This window comes from Pongo pygmaeus, chromosome 23, assembly GCF_028885625.2.
Source record: "Pongo pygmaeus isolate AG05252 chromosome 23, NHGRI_mPonPyg2-v2.0_pri, whole genome shotgun sequence".
Taxonomy (NCBI): domain Eukaryota; kingdom Metazoa; phylum Chordata; class Mammalia; order Primates; family Hominidae; genus Pongo; species Pongo pygmaeus.
In genome coordinates this window covers 31,922,359-31,943,165 of record NC_085931.1, presented here as the reverse complement: position 1 = coordinate 31,943,165, position 20,807 = coordinate 31,922,359, and the positions used below count along the sequence as shown (strand labels likewise).

Sequence of the window (20,807 nt, the reverse complement as noted above, 5' to 3'; positions counted from 1 at the left end):
GTTTTGGTAACTCTAGCCTTGTAGTACAGTTTGAAGTTGGGTAATGCGACACCTCTAGATTTTTTTTTTTTTTTTTTTTGCTTAGTTTTACTTTGGCTTTGAGGGCTTTTTTTTTGGTTCCATATGAATTTTAGGATTGTTTTTTCTAGTTCTGTGAAGAGTAATGATGGTATTTTAATGAGAATTGCATTACATTTGTAGATTGCTTTAGTCAGTATGGTCATTTTCACAATATTGATTCTACCCATCCATGAGCATGGGAGGTGTTTGCACTTGTTTGTGTTGTATATGATCTCTTTTAGCAGTGTCTCTTAGTTTTCCTTTTAGAGATCTTTCACCTCCTTGGTTAGGTATATTCCTAGGTATTTTATTTTTTGCAATTGTTGTAAAAGAAGTTGAGTTCTTGATTTGATTCTCAGCTTGGTCATTGGAGGTGTATAACAGTGCTACCTGATTTGTGTATGTTGGTTTTGTATCCTGAAACTTGGCTGAATTCATGTATCAGATCTAAGAACTTTTTGGATGAGTCTTTAGGGTTTTCTAGTTATACAATCATATCAGTGAACAGCAGCAGTTTGACTTCCTCTTCACCTATTTGAATGCCCTTTGTTTCTCTTGTCTGAATGCTCTGGCTAAGATTTCCAGTACAGTGTTGAACAGAAGAGGTGAAAGTGGATATCCTTTTCTTTTTCCAGTTCTTAGGTGAAATGCTGTAGATTTTTCTCTGTTCAGTATAATGTTGACTATGGGTTTGTTACAGATAGCTTTTATTCCCTTGAGGTATGTCCCTTCTATGCTTTTTCTGACGGTTTTAATCATAAATGGATGCTGGATTTTGTCAAATGGGCTTTTTTGCATCAATTGAAATCATATTTTTAAATTTTTAATTATTTGTATGTGATTAATTGCATTTATTGACTTGCATATGTTAAACTATCCCTTCATCCCTGATATGAAACCCACGTGATCATGGTGTATTATCTTTTTGATACAGTGTTGGACTCAGCTAGTATTTTGTTGAAGATTTTTGCATCTGTGTTCATCAGGGGCTGAACTATAGACCTACAGGGTCTGAATTATTGGTCTATAGTTTTATTTTTTTGTTATGTTCTTTCCTGGTTTTGGTATTAGGGTGTTACTGGCCTCATAGAAAGATTTAGGGAGGATTTCCTCTTTCTTTATCTTTTGAAATAATTTCAGTAAGATTGGTACCAATTCTTTGAATGCTGCTGATAGAATTCAGCTGTGAATCCATCTGGTCCTGGACATTTTTATTGTTGGCAATTTTTTTTACTTACTGTTTCAGTCCCATTGCTTGTTACTTGTCTGTTCAGTTTCTTTCTCTTTTTTTTTTTCCAGGTAGGATCTTGCTCTGTTGACCAGGCTGGAGTGCAGTGGCACAATCTGAGCTCACTGCAACCTCTGCCTCCCAGGCTCAAGTTATTCTTCTGCCTCAGCCTCCTGAGTAGATGGGATTACAGGTGTGCACCACCACACCCAGCTAATTTTTTTTATTTTCAGTAGAGACAGGGTTTCACTGAGTTGGCCAGGCTGGTCTCAAACTCCTGGCCTCAAGTGATCTGCCCACCTCAGTTGCCTAAAGTGCTGGGATTACAGGTGTGAGCCACTGTACCCAGTCCAGAGTTTCTATTTATTTGTGATTTAATCTAGGAGGTTGTATATTTCCAGGAGTTTATCACTCTCTCTAAATTTTCTAATCTGTGTGCATAAGGGTGTTCATAGTAGCCTTGAATATTTTCGTATTTCTGTGGTATTGGTTGTAATATTTCCCATTTCATTTCTAATTGAGCTTATTTGGATCTTCTCCCTTTTTTTCTTAGTTAATCTCCCTAATGGTCTATCGATTTTGTTTATCTCTTCAAAGAATCAGTTTTTGTTTCATTTATCTTTTGTATTTTTTTGTTTCAATTTTATTTATTTCTGATCTTTGTTATTTCTTTTCTTCTTCTGGGTTTGGGTTTGGTTGGTTCTTGTTTCTCTAGTTCCATGAGGTATGACTTTAGATTGTCTATTCATGCCCTTTGATGTAGGCATTTAATGCTATGAACCTTCCTCTTAATTTTGCTGTGTCCCAGAGGTTTTAATAGGTTGTGTCACTATTATCCTTCAGTTCAAACAATTTTTTAAATGTTGCATAATAATGTTTATTTAGTTTTACATTTGTTTACAATTTCTTATAAACACTTTTCATTCTAATTTTATACAAACAACAGTAGGAGAAACAAGGAGCTAGAAAACATTAGAAAGTTGAGAGTTGGAGAGAAGAATTTTAAAGACTGGGAGTACTAGAGGGAGAGAATCTAGAGAATGAAGGAGGCAATACTTGAAGAGATAACACAATGTTCCAAATTTGTTGGTAAAACATGAATTCGTAAATTCAGGAAACACAATATATACCAAACATATTTAAATAAAATCCAGGCCTAGACTCAAGGTAGTAGTAAATGACAAGATACCAAACAAGATTTTAAAAGCAACCATGCGGAGAAAAAGATCATCAATGAAGGCAAGACAGTCGAATACTTAGTAGGCTTCCTAACAGCAACAGTGCACCCAAACTATTTTTTTATTGTATTGTATTGTATTATTTATTTATTTATTTTTTGAGATGGAGTCTCGCTCTGTCACCCAGGCTGGAGTGCAGTGGCGCAATCTTAGCTCACTGCAAGCTCCGCCTCCCGGGTTCACACCATTCTCCTGCCTCAGCCTCCCGAGTAGCTGGGACCATTTGCAATATTTTAATCATGCTCCACAGCCTGACTTGCAACCCTGTTAATATTGAACGGCCTTTGATCCTGCTCCAGTTCACAAATTGAGCCCTGAACTCTTCCATTTTTCCCATGGACCATTATCAACTGAAATCTCACAGTGGGAAACTAGTCTTTTAGAGTGGGCCTACTTCTTAGGTTATCCACTGCCACAGACCAAGCATAAAATATTCTGAATAAATGTTCACCAGTAAAGACTTCATTTAGTGCTCTCATTCACAAATGTCGGAGTTCTGAAGCCTCAGATCTTTCACCACGAACTCGTCCAATGTCAAGGGCTCTACTCGTTGATTCAAATTTAGTTGCTGTCCATGATGTCCCACAGGATTGGAGTTTATGCCAGTTCCTTCCAGATATGACCTGATACTGCCTGCATACTGAACTCACTACTATAGACCTTTGGTAAGGCTTCTGGAAAGAAATGTGTGTATTGAACAGGCCAACATAAGTGACCCTCAGGTAGTCCTGGATCAGAGTTTACCCCATAACTGGTTTAAGTTTGTACAAGACTTTACTCACTGGCAGACGCATTGCACCATCCCCTTCTGCAGCTATGATAGCACCCGCCCAATTGACAGCTTCCTCCTCATATTCACTGCTCTCTACTAGATTAACCTCAACTTCCATATCCCGTAATCTGTAATACATTCTGCATCTTTGCAAATATGATGTGGTTCAATAATTCCACTATAGCTACATTCCTTCAATGCAAGCAGTTGCTTCCAGTCCTCCTCCAGGAGCTCTGCTTAATGGCACCACTGCTGTTGAAAATCCTACTGGGTGGTTTTAGCCACCACCAGCTGGGAGGGGTGGAAACCGTCATTGGAGTGGCTGCCACAGCCCACCAACTCACAAGGCTGCATCTGCCCCAGATGCCAGTGGCCGCCACAGTTACCACTGGGCCTTGCAGGGGGGCATCCCGTGCCTGGGTTTTGCAGTGCTGCTGCCAGGCCACCTGCACGTGAGGATGGCTGCCAAGCAAGAAGTCTTGGAAATGTCATCCTTCACCCAGCCAAGGCCACAGGCGCAGACTCCTGCTTGTGCTCCCAGCTTCCACCACTAGGAGTGTGGGCGGCTGATGCTGCATTGGCCTGTAACATCACCCGAGAAGGCAGAGGTTAAGTTCAGGGACGTGACTGGCCCATGACATGAAGGGGATGTTCTAATGAATTTGTAGTACAGTCTCTTATCTTCTAGGTGGAGTATGTGACATTTTTACGTTTAAAAATCAATCTTCATTTTGAAATATCTTTATTATTTTGGTTACTTCTACTATTGATTCAAGAGTATTCCAAGTTAATTTTTTATCTGGAATTTAATAATTTAATCTGAGTGGAGAGGGGAGTCCTGCAGCAAGACAAATAAACACACCATATTCCTAGAAGAGAGATAGAATTTGAAAATAAAAATCACACATATGAAATGCATGTGGAGGGTATGGCAAAAATACATCTTTTGACAGTATTGGGCACAGGGAATGATAATAACAAGGTGGGCAAGGATAGTTAAAGCCAGAGAGTGAATGTCCTTGTGTGTCATAGTGAAGTGATTTAATTTTTTTAATTCAATTGAAGTGAGTTAATTACTTAAGGAGGTTTGGGAACTATCGGGCATCACCACTGGGGACTTCTGCTGAGAGGTGGTGTGGCCAGGTCACATTATTCACCTGACTCTGCTGCTAATTCCAGTGCAGGAGGAGTTGCCTGTTACTTCCAGGTGACAGGCCTGGCTGAGTGAGCATAGATGGCATGTAGGACTCTGAAAAGGACATACAGAGCACACTACTACTGACACAGCCTGACACAGGGCGGGCATAGCCACCTGTGCATGCTGACAAGTGACGGGCATTTTTCATTTACCATAAACCCCTGCTTCTGAAATCTGAGGGGTCTGTGCTATCTGCTCTGCTGACACCCTCCAGTGCACCTTCTCAGAGGAAAACCCATATAAGTTAACAATAATTTTAAAAAATAAAGCACTAATATTACTAATCTACATGCTGTTGAATTTTTTTATTTTTGTTTTTGTTTTTTTTTTTTGAGATAGGGTGTCACTTCAGCACCCAGGCTAGAGTGCAGTGGCACAATCTTGGTTCACAGCAGCCTTGACCTCCCAGGCTCAAGCTATCCTCCAGGCTCAAGCTATCCTCCAACCTCAGCCTCCCTAGTAGGTGGAACTATAGGCACATGCAACTATGCCTGGCTAATTTTGTTTATTCTTGTAAAGACGAGTTCTCACTATGTTGCCCAGTTTGGTCTGGCCTTAAACTCTTTGGATCAAAAGATCCTCCTGCCTTGTCCTCCTAAAGTAGTTGGGATTACAGGTGTGAGCCACTGCACCTGTCCTAAATTTTTTTAATTTGGTGTCCCGAGATAAGAAAATGTTTCACCATTTGTTCAAATTTTCTATCATTTACAAAATTGTTCATTAATTTCTAATAGATATATTCAATGTTTTTTATACTGAGACAAAAAGGAATTTTGAATTTTTTGTAATTGTATTTTATTAGTTGTGAATTTGGCATTTTAAAAATTCATTCTAATAAATTTTCAGTACAATTTATTTTATTCTTGGTAGATATTCATAGCATTCAAAACTTTCAAAATAAATGAATTCTGTCTTTATAATACTAGTGTCTATTTTTATTGCCTCTGTTATTGAATTGGCAGAGATTCCAGGCTAAAACCTTGAACAACAGCTGTATCTGTAGCCATCACGTAGGATCCCAGATTAAAATGCAAACAATCCTAGTAATTTTTCTTTAGAAGTAATGATTCTCTCTAATTTAAAGATACACAATCAGTAATGCATTATGGAAGTATATTTTATTTCTTACTTTCTATATTTATTTTCATAAAGGCAGGAAATATGATTAATGGAAAGCCTCATAAGCATTTATTAGGAAAACCATGTTCATTTCAGTTTGAATCCTTTGCAATGAGAAAAGGACCAACAAAATGGCCTTAAGAAATCCACATTTTCCACCCTCACAACTGATCCCACCTTCATCCCTCTGGGTCATCATGAGATCCTCATGTTTGAGTCCCAACGTATGCCAAGTAACCTTCACCCTCTTCTTCCAGAATGTTCCAGGGCACTGACAGATCTAAGGCCAGTGTCTTAATTGTGTGACAAGTAGATAGGGTAGTTGTCGTCTTTGTCTTCATAAACTGTCATGGATTTCTCTGGATCTGGATAATGAACCGCATATTTGCAATCTTGACTCAAGCCAGGAGATCAGGAAATCAGTCCTAAGGACTCAGGTGCACAGACACAAGTAGGGCTGGTTTGTTTCTTTTCACAGGGTTTTCTGTGCATGGACAGTCTTAAAATTTGCTCTCACTTGTGTTAGATCCTCTGAAGCACCTCCTTTGTCTTGTTGAGAGGTTCTCTGAGGTGACCCCTGAGCCCAGATTGAGTGGAAAAAGCTCCTGGACCCCGGGTGGCCAGGAGAAAGAGTCAGAGGAAGGAAGGAGGGTGGGAGCTGAGTCTGGCCCAGCAAAGCTCAGCAGTGACGTTACTGCCATCTTCTGGTGACTCCAAGGCTCCGTCACCCCTCAGTCCTTCCCATCTTGCCAACATTATGTTAAGAGACACTGTTCAGGACAGGTACGTATCTGTGCTGAGAGGATCTCAGTGGAACCATGATCTTGTGGAACAATCTGTGATAAGAGGCTGAGCCCTGTGTCCTATAAAGACCCTGAGAGCCAGAGCCACAGGTACGTGAGCTCAGTGGGAGGGAGAAGGGATTCTGGAAGCCAGTCCTCCATGGGATGGTTTGCAGTAACAGATATTCATATGGACCACTAAATAATACCCTACATCTTTTTTTTCCTTTCGTGGTGATGGAGTCTCACTATGTGGAAGACACTGGTCTCATCCTGGCTTCAAGCAGTGCTCTTGCTTCAGCCTCCCAAAGTATTGTGATTATAAGCATGAGTTAGCACACCTGGCACCTAAGAACTTAATGCTTTTAGAAATTCCTCCCAACTCTGTCTGCACAAATCAAGTTATAATTTTTGCTATGGCTTGAGATTTAAAATCTGTTTCTGAGTATTTGGGGGGTTTTGAATGGGAATTTAGGAGAGTAGGATTATGGAATATTAACCTGACATTTTAAACAGAGATCCCTATGAATAATTTTATAATAATAAAAGTAGGTTCTTCCCAAACATTAACGCTAATAAAAATCTCATGTACAGCTTGTTAAATACAGGCTATTTGTCACCAACACAAGTTTCTGACTTAGTAGGTTTAGGTTAGAGAATTACATTTTTAACAAGCCCCTTGAAAATGGTCCCACTTCAGTGATAAATAAAATATTAAGTCAGCCTCCATGGTCAAATTAATGAGTGAGCATATGCCCTTTAATTCTCTTTGAATAAGAAGCGTCTTCCTGGAGTACTGGGGTGTCTGTGACTCACTGTGAGCTTATATATTTCGTAGATAATTCTCCCTCCACATTATTCTCGGTAGAGAGGAAGCACAGCCATGGAAAAGTCACACTGGGAAGGTGGACACACCCGGGGAGAGATTGGGTGAGGCACCTGGCAGTGAACCCCTGCATCAGAGACTGGGGCAAGGAGACTCCTCACTCACCGTGTTGACCATTTCCACCCTCTCACTTTCCCTTCTGTCTGTAAGGGCTGGACTGTTCTGAGTATATAAAGAGATTTTAGTTGCACTTCCTCATAGGTTTAAATCACTGTGGAAATGTCACTGCCCATATACAGCACACAGTAATAATCAGATTTCATCATCTGCCTGAGCCCCCATGATGGTGAGGGCAGCTTTGTTCCCAAGGATGGAGCCAGAGAAGCGATCAGGGACCCCAGAAGGGCGAGTGTTTGTGCTGTAGATGAGCATGTGTGGAGCCTGGCCTGTGGTCTGCTGGGTACCAGCTGGGGTAGTAACTGGTAGAGACTTAAGCCAGAGCTCAGGCCACAGGTGATTGTGACTGTCCCTCCAGGGGACACTGAGAACGATGGCTCCTGCGTCACCACACTCGGAGAATCCACCCCTAAAACCGACAGGAGAGACAGTTATGAGAGGATGAGAGTAACCTGGACCCTGTTTTCTGTGGTCCCGCCAAGGATAGAGTCCTTTCCCCTGACCTGCCAAAATGAAAGAAAACAAAAGGGAAACGTAGGAGGAAGAAACCCGCAGACAATGCGATCTTTTTTCCTTTTTTTTGTGACAGGGCACCAAAATCACCACGTACACGTGCAAATAGAAACATGGAGGACTATGGAAAGCTTTAGAGATGTTCCATGGGAATGAAACCAATGAACCAGAAGAGAAGGTGTCCTACAGATTTGGAGACAGATCTGAAAAACTTTATCTATGAAAGTGGTGGTTATCTAACGTGTCCAAGAAACTAACACCACTGTGTTTGGGGAAAAAAAAGCAGACAACCACCACCACCACCACTAATGCTGAAGCTAAAACTGGGCAAAGGCCCTTAATAGACATTTCTGAAAAGATGACTTGAATTGACTAATGAGTCAAAAAGAAGTTGCTCAACTTCATCATTTCTCCCACAAAGGTAAGTCCAAACCACAGATCCTCTGGGATTTTGGAGAATGTGAATTCTGACTCAGTAGGTCTGGAATGAGCCTGAGACTCTGTATTTCTGAAAGGTTCCTTTCCCCTCAAATCCACATTGTGTGTATTAATATTACCAAGTAAATAAGAATGGTCAAAAATTGTAAGGGAAGCCATTAGCAGATAACTTCAGTCTTTCTCCTCAGCCGCCTCCTCCACTGCATGGGTTAGAATAGTCTTCAGTGGGCCGGGTGTGGTGGCTCACGCCTGTATTCCCAGCACTTTGGGAGGCTGAGGCGGGCGGATAACAAGGTCAGGAGATTGCGACCATCGTGGCTAACACGGTGAAACCCCATCTCTACTAAAAATACAAAAAATTAGCTGGGCATGGTGGTGGGCGCCTGTAGTCCCAGCTACTTGAGAGGCTGAGGCAGGAGAATGGCGTGAACCCAGGAGACAGAGCTTGCAGTGAGTCGAGATCGCGCCACTGCACTCCAGCCTGGGCGACGGAGCGAGACTCCGTCTCAAAAAAGAAAAGAATAGTTCTCAGTGGTCGGGCACAGTGGCTCACGCCTGTAATCCCAGCACTTTGGGAGGCCGAGGCAGGCAGATCACCTGAGGTCGGGAGTTTGAGACCAGCCTGACCAGCATGGAGAAACCCTGTCTCTACTAAAAATACACAATTATCTGTTCTTTGTCTGCGTAGTCATCGCTGCTCTGAGTGGTGTGGGATGGTATCTCGACCTGCTCTTGATTGGCATTTCTCTGTTGATGAGTGAGTTTGAGCATGTTTTCCTCTTTGTTGGTCACTTGCACATTGTCCTGTGAAGTGTGTGTTCACATCCCTTGCCCATACATTAATGGGATTTTTGTGTTTTGCTGAATGATTGGCATAAGGTCCTTGAAGGTTCTGGATATTAGACCTTGATCAGATGCAGTTTGGGAACATGTTCTCCCACTCTGTAGCTGTCTGTTACTCTGTTGCTAATTTATTTTGCTCTTTGGCAGCTCTTTAGGGTACTAAGTCTGACTTGTCAATTTTGTTGTCATTTTCTTTGGGGACATAGCCACATAGATTCTTTGCCAAAACCTATGTGGAGAAAGGTATTCTATATGTTTTCTTGCAGGATTTTAATAGTTTGAGGTCTTCCATTTAAATCTTTCATTCAGGCGAGAAGCAGTGGCTCACACCTGTAATCCTAGCACTTTGGGAGGCCGAAGCGGGTGGATCACAAGGTCAGGAGTTCAAGATCAGCCTGACCAACATGGTGAAACCCTGTCTCTACTAAAAATACAAAAATTAGCCGGGCATGGTGGCATGTGCCTGTAATCCCAGCTACTCAGGAGGCTGAGGCAGGAGAATCGCTTGAACCTGGGAGACAGAGGTTGCAGTGAGCTGAGATGGCACCACTGCACTCCAGTCTGGGCGACAGAGAGAAACTCCGTCTCAAAAAAAAAAAAAAAAAATGTTTCATACATGTGGACTTTCTTTTTGTGTCTGGTTAGAGGTGGGGGCCCAGTGTTACTCTTCTGCCCATGGCTAACCACTTATCCCAGCACCATTGATTGAATAGGGCATCCTTTCCCCCTTGCTTATTGTTGTGGATTCTGTCGAGGATCAGATGGTTTTTGGTGTGTGGGTTTACTTCTGGGCCCTCTCTTGTGTTCCACTGCTCTATGTGGAAGCAGGTACCCAGTTTTTCCATGAAATTTGAAATCGGCGGGTGAGATGCATCTGATGTCGTCTGGATGTCTCAGGATTGCTTTGGAAGAAATTCAGGGTGATTCATGGTCCATGTGAATTTTAGCATCATGTATTTATATTTCTTTAAACAAATTTGCCAAATAGTGAAGGAATACAATGAGAGGGTAGAGTGTGACATTTTGGTCTTTGTGTACATTGTGGAATGATGAAATCAGCGTATTTAGTGTCTCTGTTATTTCGTACCATTGTTTATTCTTTTGTGACGAGAAGCTTCTGTATCCTCCTTTCAAGCTGTCTAATACTGTTAACCCTGGTCACCCTGCTGTGGAATAGAAAAACAGGATTTCCTTCCTCTCATGTGTGGAACTTTGTACCCCTTTCCAATCCCTGCCCATTCCCCTTCTTCCCTCCAACCTCTGGTAACCATGATTATGCTCTCTAGGTCTTTGAGATAAAGTTTCTCAGCTTCTACATGAGTGAGAGGATGCAAAGTTTGTCTGTCTCGGCCTGGCTCATTTCATTTACCATCATGTCCTCCAGGTGCAACCGTGTGGCTCCCGTGATGGGATTTCATTGTATTTTTCTGACTGAAGAGTATTCCAGTGTCTACGCATGGGACGGTTTCCTTATCCCTTCATTTGCAGATGGACAGGTAGGCTGATTTCTTATCTCAGCCATTCTGCATCGTGCTGGATTCCACCTGGGAACGCAGATAATCTCTTCCATGGCTTGATTTCATGTACTCTGTATATACACCCAGTAGTAGATTGCTGGATGAAATGGTAGTTGTAGTTTTAAGGTTTGGAGGAAACTCCAAGTGGTTTCTTTAGTGTGTATACTAGTTTATGTTCCTACGAATTGTGGAGACAAGTTCCCCTCTGTGGAAATCCACCACACCGTCATTTTTTGTCTTCTAATATTTTTCAACTTTTTTTTGGTAGTATCCATCACATCTAGAGTGAGATGGAATCTGAGTGGTGGTTTTGATTTTGTGTGTTTGCGTGATTAGTTATGTTTGTTAAATTATTGTTAATTTGTTTCTTTTGTTGTTTTTTTTTTGTTTTTTTGTTTTTGAGATGGAGTCTCGCTCTGACACCCAGGCTGGAGTGCAGTGGCGCAATCTCGGCTCACTGCAAGCTCCGCCTCCTGGGTTCACACCATTCTTCCGCCTCAGCCTCCCCAGTAGATGGGACTACAGGTGCACACCATCACACCTGGCTAATTTTTTGTATTTTTAGTAGAGACAGGTTTTCACCGTGTTAGCCAAGATGGTCTCGATCTCCTGACCTTGTGATCCTCCCGCCTCGGCCTCCCAAAGTGCTGGGATTACAGGCATGAGCCACCGCGCCTGGCCTGTTAATTTGTTTTGAATTTGATGTGTAAAAGTGGGCAGAGGACCTGAAAACATGAGAACATGAGGTTGATGCACAGGTAAAAGATAAGATTAGCAACATGGCTGATACCAAAACATAAATGAAAACCACACTCAGATTCTGTCTCACTCCAGTTAGAATGAATACTACCAACATTTGATGGCAGTTTCATTGCTATAGAGTGTATGTATATAACCAGAGGCTGCAAGGGACATTTTGATATATACGTAGCATCATGATCAAATCTGGCATCTCTGTGACCTTCCATCGTTATTGTTTCCCTGTGGAGAGAACATTCAGAACCATCCTTTCCAGCTGACTTTGAAAAATTCCTTCAGAGGTTGTTGACCCTGGTCACCCTGCTGTGGAATAGAACATCAGAATGGATTCCTCTCTTCTGAGTGTCACTCTGTACCCATTATCAATCCCTGCCCAGGCCCTCTCCTCTCTCCAGCTTCTAGTAACCCCTATTGAAAGTTCTGCTTCTAGGAAACAGTGTTCTTTGGATTCCTTTTGCCTAATGTCATGCACTGTGGGTCTCTAACAGGCTCATTTCACTTCACCTAATTGTCTTCAAGGTTTCTCCAAGTGGCTGCAGATCACATGATTTCCTGGACCATTATGGCTGAAGGCTGAAGTGCGTTCCTTGTATATATCCAGTTCCTTTATCTCTTCATCTGTGGATGGACAGTTAGGTTGATCCCATATCTGGGCTGTTGTGACTAGCACTTCAGGACACATGAGAAGGCAGATACTTTTTCAACACAGGGATTTTGTTTCCTCTAAATGTGTACCCAGTGGTGGGAATGCTACCTGGAGTGGCAGTTGTACTTTGACCTTTTACTTTTTTAAGGAACCTCCAACAGTTATGCGTAGTGTGTGTACTAATTTACCTTCCCACAAAGAACGTACAAGAGTTTTCCTTCCTGCAAGTCTACACCAGCCATCACCTTCAACAATTTTGATCTTTGTCTTTTGTAATATTCATTTTAACTGGAATTATATGGTACCTGAGTATGGTTTTGATTCACTTTTTTGTGAGGATTAGTGATACTGAGAAACTGTCCCCTGTGAGTCAGTTTCCTGTCTTCTTTACACATGTCTATTCAGATCCTCTTAGCTTGGGTATTTGTTGTTGTTGTTTTTGTTGTTTTTCACTTAGTAGAGTCAGTTTATTGTGGGTGTTAGATAACAACGTCTTTCTGAGGTAGGACTTTCCATAATTCCCTCCCAGTCTTTAGGATGCATTTTCTGTTTGTTTGTTTCATTGGTTCATTCCCCCTGTAGAAGTTCTAAAGTGTCACTGGTGTCATTGTTTATATTTCCATATGTTAGCAGTAATTTTTGTATCCAACCTCCACTCCCACAAAACACACACACACACACACACACACACACACAGCCAAGCCGTTGCATTGTCTGTGGGGGTATTTCCCCTAATTTTTCCTTTAGTGTTATGATTACTTTTTACCTTTTGCAGTCTGTGTGCATGGATACAAGTTTCCTAAAATATACGCCCAACCTATGTTTTCTTATAGGACCTTTGCAGTTTGTGATGATTTTGTGTATCGTGCAATGTAAAGGTCTTATTTCAGTATTTTGCATGTGAATATTCAGTTTTCTCAAAATCATTGATTGAACTAGACTCTCTCCCATTGTGTCTTTTTGGTGTTTTGAAAAATGTGTTCCCTACGTATCATGTTGGGTTGAGTATTTGGCTGCCTCATTCTGTCCATTGTGTCCTCGTTCTGTGTTTGTGACAGTCATGGATTGTTTGGATAACTATAGATTGTGTTTTTTCATTTATTATTTTCTTTGCTTCTAATCTTGAGTTTTTCTTTCAGTGCTCTTTACTCTTACTATTCTAGTTTAAAGGGTACACATGCAGGTTAGTTACATCTGTTGATTGCATGACACAGAGGCTTGGGGTCCCAACAACCTCATGACCCAGGCAGTGGGCAGAGGACCCCACAGGGCGGGTCTTCAGCACATACTCCCCCTCCCTTTTTTTTGGGGGGGGGGTCTGGTAGTCATTCCTGGTGTCTGTTGTTCCCTTTATGTTTGGGTGTATTCATAGTTTAGCTCCCACTTACAAGTGAGAACGTACAGCATTTGGTTTTCTGTTCGGGCCTTCGTTTGCTTATGATCATGGCCTGTAGCTCCATCCACGTTGCTGCCAAGGATGTGACTTTCTTTTATGGCTGCATAATGTTCCATTGTATAATAAATTTTTGTTATCTCATCCACTGTTTTATTTATTTATTTATTTATTTTTAATTTTTTGAGACAGCCTCCCAGTCTGCCATCCAGGCCGGAGTGCAGGGGCACAATCATAGCTCATTGTAGCTTCAACCTCCTGGGCTCAGGTGATCCTCCCACCTCAGCCTCCTGATTAGGTAGGACTACAGGTGCCTGCCACTGCATCCGGCTAATTTTTGTATTTTTTTGTAGAGATGGGGTTTTTTACCACTTTGCCCAGGCTGATGTTGAACTCCCAGACTCAAGGGACCTACCTGCCTTGGCCTCCCAAAGTGCTAGGATTACAGGCATGAGCCACTGCACCCAGCCTCATGGGGTATCACTTCTGTAGCACACGAGTCCCAGACCTGACCCAGATTCAGGAGAAGGGGAAATAGACTTCCTCTCAATGACATCTCAGTGGGACCAGTAGCAAAAAATCTTCAGCCATTTTTAATTTACCATTACTGTTTTCCAGGGCAGAGTATACACCTTAAATCAACGATTGGTATGTAACACCGCTGTGTCTTCACTTGGTGAAAGGGATGGAAAACAGAGATGGTGCCACCTTCTTCACGACTCTCTGTGACTCACTTGAAATTTATGCTCTGGTCCCTGCAGTTTCAAGCTCTGCATGTTAAGAAGTCCTGGCTTCCAGAAGGAAATTACTTCCATCAGTGGGCTTAAGAATCTCACTGAACTTTCAGCTACAGCTGCTGCTTGATCACTTTTAGCGCTGGTGCCAAGAAACCATCCAGAAGAGAAAAAAGTCACAACCTGCAGGGAAAATTGACTCTGATTATCCGTGGGAGGTTGGCCTGCTGCCACACGATATAGCATAGGGAAGAATCTCTTTGGTGCTCATGAACCCAGTGCTTTTCTCAAATGAAACAAACTTCATGTAAAGAGTAAGTTGATCTGTTGCAGTGGAAGGGATTAACTTCAGTGAATGCTGTGGTGCTTTGCCAGCATCCTTCCTTAGAAATGATTTACCCATAACCTGGCTGTTGGTGGCTCCCAGCTGCACCCCATTCTGTCATCATCGTTCACCATGTTGGTGAAGAAAGAATGCCCCACCCTAAATAGCACAAGGTAGCTGAACACTTGACACCTTGTGCTGGACAGATGTGATCAACAGCAGTTTATGAGTTACATATACTCACGGCCTGGGGAAGAGGACACCACACACCAGGCAGGGCCACATGAGGGGTGCACTCAGGAACAGAGTGAAGCAGAGGGGCATGGAGGAAGGCTTTGTAGGAACAAGGGGGTGTGGTGACCTCTGATGCCTGTGAGAGGCTGTGATTGGCTTGTTTGTTTAATGGACTGGCAGTGGATAGAGACATGTGAGGTTGAGGATTGATGGGGGACACTGGTTCCGCCAGCAGGAGAACAAGCCAGGCAGGGAGCAGGGGAATTCGGCGCGGCTCCTTTGGGACCTGGAAGCCTCAAAGATGTTGATGCACACTGGACAATTTTTCTTCCTCACATTCGAGTCTATGTATGTGGGTGTTTTCAGTATTCACATCCACTCTAATTAAAGGAAGCTTTGCCATTCCAATAAATGCACTCCACAGGTCAGTTCCGGGGAGGAGATCCCTAAAATGCAATGAGCATTGTATTGTCTCTTCAGGGAACTGTAGTAAGAAAGCCACAAAACCGGCTAGGCACGGTGGCTCACGCCTGTAATCCCAGCACTTTGTGAGGCCGAGGTGGGTGGATGATGAGGTCAGGAGTTCGAGACCAGCCTGGTCAATATGGTGAAACCCCATCTCTACTAAAAATACAAAAAAAAAAAAAAAAAAAACTGGCTAGGTGTGGTGGCAGGCACCTATAATCCCAGCTACACAGGAGGCTGAGGCAGGAGAATTGCTTGAACCTGAGAGGCAGAGGTTGCAGTGAGCCAAGATCTTGCCACTTGTACTCCAGCCTGGGTGACAAAGCAAGACTCCATCTCAAAAAACAAAAAACAAAAAAAAAACCTCTCAAAACCAAAAGGAATCTTTCTACCATGTCAGTTTATAACCAGGAAGGAAATTTGGGATCATGACCATTTAGAAGAAAGATGAAGATACATGCAGTAGAAATAGTAAAATAATTCATTAAAACCACCTTTACACATTTATTTATCAAGTTCAAAGTTACATTATAGATCGGGGTTGGCGAGTGTTTTTTTTTTTAAATAAAGAACTAGATAGTATTTTAGGCTTTGGCTGGGCGCAGTGGCTCATGCCTGTAATCCCAGCACTTTGGGAGGCCAAAGCAGGCAGATGACGAGGTCAAGAGATCGAGACCATCCTGGCCAACATGGTGAAACCCCGTCTCTACTAAAAATACAAAAAATTAGCCAGGTGTGGTGGCGCACACCTGTAGTCCCAATTACTCAGGAGGCTGAGGCAGGAGAATTGCTTGAACCCGGGAGGCGGAGGTTGCAGTGAGCCGAGGTCATGTCACTGCACTCCAGCCTGGGCGATAGAGCAAGACTCTGTCTCAAAAACAAACAAACAAAAAAAAAATTTAGGATTTGTGGGCCATATGGTCTCTGATTACTCAGTTTTGCTGCTGCTGTTGTGCAAAAGCCACAGACAATAGTAAACAAATGGGCATGGTTGTGCCTTAACAAGACTATCTACGAGAGCTGATGGCAGGCTGCACTGGGCCCACTGGTATAGTTTGTCAACCACTGTTACAAAGCATCTGTCCTCAAAAACATATTTCTTAAGTCTGTATATTGCCTTATTTTTTAACCTTCCCTTGAAATGATCAGCTTGTGAGGTATCCAGGCAATATTCTCTCATTTTACAGACAAGAAGCCTGAGGTACAGTAACTTTCCTGGGAAACACTGTGATGAGTAGCAAGCCAAGTCTAGAAATCAGATTTCCTAACTCCTCTCCCACACCCTGTCGCTCAACCCAGCGGATTCACTAGACTCCGGTCACCAACACCAAGTTTCTATCAGATGAGTCAGTTTTAAATTACAGGGAAAAAGCAGAAAAGAAAATTAGACAACTACTTTGTAGCAAGCTGGATTTTATTCGTTGTTAGATTTACCTTTTCTATGTATTTGCTTGTGTCTGTGAATTCTGTTTCAGTGGAAAGGACCTACATTAAGCTTTGACCTGGTGTCTTGGTGATTGACCTAATCAGATTTGGATTTGACTGGGAGATTAGATCCTCCAGTAAATATGATGAACAAAAAGGGTAACTTTTTCTCTTCCTGAAATTTTTAAAAACGATTTCCTCACTCAATTCTTTCTTCTTCTGTTCTCACGTTTCATTCACCATGTGAAGGGCTGTGGCCCCAGTGTTCCGAGGAGCCCTTGTCTGAAGCAGCTGCTGCTCCTGCACAGGCAGATCTCTCTACAGGAGCCCCCGTTTCTAGAGGGCAGCCTTGTCATTGCTGTGAAGGAAAATGTTTAATGCTCAAACCAGGGGCTACTTAGGCTTTCCTAGACTTGGCCTTTCTGAGATTTTGTAATTAAATTGAACAGGTAGTTATTCTGGGATTAAACTAGGAAATCGCAGCTTCTTACCTGTATCTGACTTCATTGGGTCCTGCTGTTATTAATCCACATTAATATGGTCTTCTTGCTAAAGCATAGTTTCCCTGGATGCTGAACGTGGAGCCTTACAGTTTTGGGAATGGCTTGGCAGAATTCTTCTTTGGAAATTGGTGAAGATGGGCAAAGTGTAGATCCAGGAAGGTGGAGAGTCCCAGGAAAAAAAAAAAAAAAGTGCCCTCACAGAAACCTTAGTTTCTGTGCACTTAGTGTGTCATCATATACAATGAGCAGCACACACAGGCCCCTGCTTTTCCTTCATGAAGGACAGGTGGGGAGGATCTCTGGAGGCGGTGATCGCTCATCCACCGGCCAGCAGCCTCTCCCCTGCTGTCTCTGCTCCCTTATCATCCACACTCACCTTTGTGGTGCCGGACACGCTGGCTTTGTTCTTCGACCTCGTTTCATTCTGAATTTTTAAAGCTTGATGTAACTGGTTTTACCCCTTCAATTTGAAAAGTTTATTTTATAAATTGAAATAATTGTTGCCACATTTTTCTTAGATGTTTAAAATGGTAACTGCTTTATTTGTAGACAATGCATAGAGATAAATGCTGGGGATAAGATGTTTGTTTTTAACCTTACCATGTTCATCTGATCTCTGGGTTCTAGGGGATGTGGAAAAGAAAACTGGTATAAATTTAATGACACAGTTACAGAAGACTTAGACCTAAATGATGAGCCCATGGAGTGCGAATGCTTTGGTGAAGCACATTTTTAATTTAGTTTTCTATAAAATTGGAAGTAGGATTCTGTACATTAAAAATAGAATAGACTATTTTTTCTAGTACTGCTGCTCTAGCTATAGAACCACGAGTAGGTGGGGGAGGGGAGGCATGCTGTCGGGATGAAATGAATATCAAAGAGACACTAATAAAAAAAAATCTAACCTTAAAAGTTCCACAGGAAGTAGTTGTCCACTAAAATTTTCAAATTTCCTTTTCACTTACATAGGAGCATAATTAATTAAAGAACGTATTTTTAGCACCTGTACTTTTACCATATTCATTAGTCAGCATGGCAAAGCAGTCTCTACCTCCAAACCTACTCCCGGGACAAAAAATGTATGAGGGAAAGTACATCAAGAAACCCAATCACAATTAGCTATTTGAAAACCACTTTGCAGAGATCCTAGCATTTCTGAAACCTAATTTTGAGATATTCTAGGGGCATTTCCAAATTTCCGCCTGTACTAGATTCACTCTATTCGAGTTCTAGATCACGCCACTATAGTCATGCATTCGAAGGTAGTAAATTTTAAGGGTTAAATAGAGTATCATTGCCAGAATTTACCTAGATTTGGCCAGTCTGCAGAAATGGCCAAATGAAGCCAGGGATGATCCCACTCTGTGCCTCAGAACATACTTTTAAATGTTACTTGCCATTTGCTTTTAAATTTGCCTTCCGTAGGATATTTACCCTCTTTCCCTTACTCTATCACCGAACAGCTCTCTTGTCTCCTGCCCTTCCTCCCCAATATCACCCTCCAAATGAGGGATCGATTTTGGTGCCAGAACTGAGGTCCCCTGACTTCCACTCTAAGCAATACCCTAAATAGATCCTCGTTTTACTTAACGCTTTGCATTCAACACATTTAGTGAGTAGTTACTTGCTGGATTCGTGGGCCCTTTGTTTTAGATTGTCAAGACAAGAAAACTTTTTTATTTCAACTTCTTAATGCTGTGCTGTAAAGCAAACACGCACTTGTGTACACCAAAGATACCGAATGGCCGCGTGCTCTTCCACCATTGGGGGTGTGATGAGAACCCCCTGGGATCACCAAAGAAGATTCGAGTCAGCGCTGTCCAGCAGGAAGCTGAGGGCCATTCTGTTCCATTGTGAACCCAAAATGTCTGAGGCGGGTCTCAATAAATTTGGAAGTTTTACTTTGCCAAGGTTATGGATGTGACACACCCTCAGGAAGTTTTGAGGACATGTGCCTAAGGTGGTTGGGTACAGCTTGCTTTTACACATTTTAGGGAGATGTGAGCCATCAGTCAATATGTGTAAGCTGTCCATTGATTTTGTCCAGAAAGGCGGGACAACTCGAAGCATGGGAGGGGGCTTCCAGGTCATAAGTAGATAAGATCAAATGGTTGCATTCTTTCGAGTCTCTGATTAGCCGCCTTCTGAATACACAATTTATATGTGAGAGGAGGAGAAAGGAATCTTCACTTATGCCTTAGTCTGGTTTAGTGAAGCGATAGAGCAGAAGCAGCAATGAGATGTGCATTTGTCTCAGGTGAGCAGAGAGATGACATTGTGTTCTGTCCATCCTTTGCCCACAAGGAAATTCGTTGTGGGCAAATGGTGAGGGGGAAGGTATGTAGCCTCTTTGTCTTTGTTGCTATCTTATTTAGGAATAAACTGGCAGCGGGTTTGCCTGATGCAGTTCCCAGCTTGACTTGCCTTTGGGTTAGTGATTTGGGAGTCCCAAGATTTATTTCTTTTCACACCATATAACTTGTTGTGTGATTTAGTAGGTGGTAGTGTGATCTTTGAGAATATAGTATTTGGGATTTGAAAATAATTAGCTAAGCTAGGGAGAAATTCTTAAAATAATCCTAAAAAGAAAAAAAAAATCCCAGCCAGGCACGGTGGCTCATGCCTGTAACCCCAGCACTTCGGGAGGCCGAGGCGGGCGGATCACAAGGTCAGGAGATCAAGACCATCCTGGCTAACACGGTGACACCCCGTCTCTACTAAAAATACAAAAAAATTAGTGGGGTGCAGTGGCGGACGCCTGTAGTCCCAGCTACTCGGGAGGCTGAGGCAGGAGAATGGCATGAACCTGGGAGGTGGAGCTTGCAGTAAGCCAAGATCGTGCCACTGAACTCTAGCCTGGGCAACAGAGCGAGACTCTGTCTTAAAAAGAAAAGGAAAGGAAATCTCTTTTTTTGGTTATTGCTTCCTGGTCATTATTTCCTTGGCAATGACTTACTTTGCATTTAGAAACATGCATGTGAGTTATTTCCTTCTAGAATTGAGATTTTTAAAATTTACACTTGAGATTCTTTGAAAAATGTTGGCAGCATTTATTGAATTACATTTCATGTCTGAAACATAGTACTATGTCAACACTCTCAGAATGTTGTTGCTTTTTTTTTTTTTTTTTTTTTTTTTTGAGACAGAGTCCTGCTCTGTGGCCCAGGCTGGAGTGCAGTGGTGCAATCTTGGCTCATTGCAACCTCTGCCCCCCAGGTTCAAGTGATTCTCCTGCCTCAGCCTCCCTAGTAGCTGGGACTACAGGTGCGTGCCGCCACGCCCAGTTAATTTTTTTTTTTTTTTTTGTATTTTTAGTAGAGATGGGGTTTCATCGTGTTAGCCAGGATGGTCTCGATCTCCTGACCTTGTGATCCACCCGCCTGAGCCTCCCAAAGTACTGGGATCACAGGCGTGAGCCACCACGCCCAACTAGAATGTTGTTGCTTTTTAAAGGTCTTGTCAGTGAATTTGCCTTTAATATATTAAATCAGGAAAGTATATAATTTATTTTTCATGTGAAAAATGTGTTTAAATATGGTTTATTAAGTTGGAAAACTTGGTTCAGTACTTTATTGTTATAAGACTTTGAATGTGTGGCTCTGAGTTTATATC

The 20,807-nt window shown here is 42.3% G+C and overlaps 1 long non-coding RNA gene across 2 annotated transcripts in view; it reads left to right on the top strand.

Annotated features, from left to right (window-relative positions):
• The window catches only part of LOC129022869 (uncharacterized), a 34,856-nt gene extending 14,988 nt beyond the window's left edge, over nt 1–19,868 (top strand). For both annotated transcript variants that reach the window (XR_008496584.2, XR_008496583.2), the window contains exons 2-3: nt 7,990–8,334; nt 14,128–19,868. This is a non-coding gene — a long non-coding RNA (uncharacterized LOC129022869). The remainder of the gene's footprint in view (nt 1–7,989; nt 8,335–14,127) is intronic.
• Nucleotides 19,869–20,807: the final 939 nt, after the last annotated feature.